This window comes from Neomonachus schauinslandi, chromosome 3 (genome assembly GCF_002201575.2).
Source record: "Neomonachus schauinslandi chromosome 3, ASM220157v2, whole genome shotgun sequence".
Taxonomy (NCBI): Eukaryota; Metazoa; Chordata; class Mammalia; order Carnivora; family Phocidae; genus Neomonachus; species Neomonachus schauinslandi.
The window spans coordinates 49,298,340-49,302,088 of NC_058405.1; the positions used below are offsets into that span (position 1 = coordinate 49,298,340).

Consider the following 3,749-nt stretch of genomic DNA (forward strand, 5'->3'; position numbering starts at 1 on the left):
TTTTTTTTTAAGATTTTATTTGTTTATGAGAGAGAGAGAAAGCATGAGTTGGGCAAGAAACAGAGGGAGATGGAGAGGGAGAAGCAGACTCCTGACTGAGCAGGGAGCCTGATGTGGGGGCTCAATCCCAGGACCATGGGATCATGACCTGAACTGAAGGCAGACACCTAACCTACTGAGACATCCAGGCACCTCCAAAAAGAACGTTTTAAATAAAAGAAGATAAATATTGCCACCATGTTTGGTTACATGGGATGCTTTGGAACACATAAATATCAAGAATTTTCTTGTCCTTCAATTATATACTTTCGAATATACTGTAAATTGAAATCTGGGTGGGGAGATTTTTCACCAATTTTCATGTGATCTTTGTGCAGATGCCACGCTAATCTTCCTTCCATCATTCCAATTTTAGTATATGTGCTGCCAAAGTGAGCACTGGGTAGGGAGACTTTTAAATATGAAATTATTTAATATTGAAGGGAAGTGAGGAAAAATGTTTAGTTTATTTGAACAAAGTTCATTGACAACCTAAGTATTTCAAAGCAATCAATATATTTAAACCATCAAATATACCATTGAACCATCATATTAGATACCTTACTTAATTTCTGGCAATTCTTGCCATTTTTCAAGGGTTTTATTTTACTGAGTACTTGACCTTGAAGAAAACATTCTATCTTGTGAGTTCCTGGACTACTTAGGTTTTACTTATGACTAGAGTTAGTTGTCAATTTATTAGTTATCGCTGCGATAGAAAAACTGGATGTTATGTAAACAGCGAAGAGAGATCCTTAACTTAGATTTCCTCAGGGAATTAGGGACAGTTAAAGATCACCAGGTTGCAAATAAGCTTAGCCTTAAAGGAAGAATTAGAAAAACATCAGTGAAAATGTTGAAGAAAGCATTCCAGAAAGAACAATCAGAATGTGCAGTCATGAAGACATAGAAATGCATAATCTTGGGCGCCTGGGTGGCTCAGATGGTTAGGCGTCTGCCTTCAGCTCAGGTCATGATCCCAGGGCCCTCGGATCGAGTCCCGCATTGGGCTCCCTGCTCCTTGGGAGCCTGCTTCTCCCTCTGCCTCTCTCTCTCTCTCTCTCTGTGTGTGTCACGAATAAATAAATAAAATCTTTAAAAAAAAAAAAAAAAAGAAATGCATAATCTTTTAAAAAATAATTTTAGGAGGAGTGATATGTCTTCCTGAATTGGGTGAGTTTTTGATGATGTGGCAAGAGTATGAGGCTAGAGAGCAAACCTGGGGCCAAATTATTAATGGCTTTCGGGAGCTGAATGTAAACACAGGAGTGACAAACTAAGTTTTATCTTTTACAAACACCTTAGGTTCTTTAGGGTGGGGTGCAATGACAGGATCATATAGGAAGGTGGTGCAACAATACAGGTGAAAAAAATTAATGAAAGGGGATCACAATCAGTATAAGAAGGAGAGGGCTGATTTGGAAGATATTAAAGAGATAACAGATATTAATATCTAATCTATGTGTCTGGCAAATAAAACAAAATTTGTCTCGCACTACACCGTCCAAAAACATGTCCTCTAGCCACACGTGGCTATACATACTTAAATTTATATTCGTTAACATTAAGAAAATGTCAAAGTTCAGTTCCTCAGTAGCATTAGCCACATTTCAAGTGTTCAGCAGTCCTACGTGGTTAGCAGCTACCATTTTAGAAAGCATTGATATTAGACGGTGCCAGTGTAGAGTGAATTCCAGATACTTAATGTGGGCTACCCTGGATTAAGAGTAAGTACTCGATATTTGCGGTCACTTTGAGTGGGAGATGGGGATGCAATGCTGCAACTGTACTTTCAGGTACTGCACTTTCAGGTAGGACCAGCATATCTTACAGACCCAGATGTAAACCAGGCTCCGGTGTTTTATTTCTAGTCAATTGGTTGTATGAGGCAATAATTGTGGAAAGGAGGCAATGAAGAAGAAATCATTTTCAAAAAAAGACTGAGACATTTGCTTATGCAAATTATTTGTATCTTCTGGCCTTTCCCAACCCATTTTATTATTTCTACTTGATGATAATTGCTGCACACGTCCAACTTTAGAATAAATGGATCAGACACGGAAAACTCAGGCTGCATGGTTATCTCATGTCTCAGGCAAGACCAGCATCCCCTTCAATCAAGGTGTTGGTGACCTGGCTTTAGTCTAGAAACTGGGTTCAAGGCCATGATTTTTCCTCGTACTGATTCAAGTCAGATTTTTGGTCACCAGATCTAGAAGGTGTTTTTTTTCTCTCTTTTATATAAGTCATGCAATATTCTAGTATGCTCTCCATCTATTTGATTTCTTGGGAGGTCAAGATCGATGAGGTGCTACCAGAAATCCCTATGGGCCAAATATGTCCTTGCTGTTCTTCATAGTAAATGGTTGAAAGATATTATCTGTGAATATTTTCATGCTTTTACATAATCCAGGCTTTCTAAGTAAAGAGGATGTTTGACTAACAAAGGCTTTGGAAGCTAGAGATAATGTATCACTCTGAAGAGGTTTACAGGATTGTCTTCCTGGAGCCATTTCTTTACTTTCATGTTGAGATCTGACTTTATTCCTGGGTCAAGTAGCAAGAAGAATCAGTGCCCTCCTTTCAAGTGTCTGCCCCCTGGGAGATTATCAAAGTTTTTAAGAAAAGGAAGGCTCATTTCCTCAGGCACAGGTGGTCAGGCTACTTAAATGGCACAGGGAGGCTTTGAGTTTTTACAGTTTCTTCTAAGTCCAACTTGTTCAGGGGTTAAGCTCCAGTTTAATAAAGCAGGAAATGAGATGAAAGGCAGCAAATTGATAACTGCCACAAAGTAGGATTAATTTTTTGAAAAGGGAGAAATTGCCAACAATTACTGCAGATGTAAAGGCTTGATTAAGATTGTGTCAGGAAAACAAGTTGGTTATTTGGCTCAGAAATAGCCAATATTTTACTCTACCTCTTACTGCTGGTGAAACACAATTTATCGATACATTCTCCATCCTTGAACCCTATTGAGATACAAACTATCTTTCTCAACAAAACATTATAGGCACAATGGTCACTTCATGCCTAAAATAAAAATTCCATTTTGAGATAATTTAATATAATAAAATATATTTAATAGAGATTGATGGTATTTAACTGCATTTAATAAAAGTTCTCATTAAAATTAATGCCCATAATAAGGTGTGAAGATGGATAGTACACCTAATACTATTTACTTTTTGTGGAAACTGAGGAACACAAAAAATTAAATGACCCCAAACCACTGAATGATTTAAGAATTAAATTTTCATTTGTTGTTTCATTGTTGACCAACATATATTACTTCCTTTATGACAACAGCTATTTTCATGAATTATTTTCCTCATTCAGGGCAATGGACACTAATCATCACACTACCGTGTTACATATTATATGATGGTAATCTCCATCTCACAGTCCAAGGGAAAATAGATATATATTCCACTGTGTAAGGGAAAGCAGATATATGTTTTCTAGGTAATGGGGCTTGCCAAAGTTAGGAGAAAATTAGATAAATAATAAGTAGTTTTCTTTTAAGCCAATTGAAAATAAAAGGTAAAAACTTTCCAATTCATCCTTTTATTCCATCTGCCATTTTCACACTTTATTAGATCAAATGTTCCACTCCTTCTCAGCCATTTTACTCACCAAAAATTATTATCCATATTCTTCTGTATTAACCTAAGAACCCCTGGTATATGCACTGCTTCAGTGCTTACCTAGTA

At 37.0% G+C, this 3,749-nt stretch overlaps 1 non-coding gene across 1 annotated transcript; it reads right to left on the reverse strand.

Moving 5' to 3' along the window:
- Window positions 1-327: 327 nt before the first annotated feature.
- On the reverse strand, window positions 328-439 carry LOC123324459. Its single transcript, XR_006539827.1, has one exon. It is a non-coding gene; the product is annotated as a U6 spliceosomal RNA (small nuclear RNA).
- Window positions 440-3,749: the final 3,310 nt, after the last annotated feature.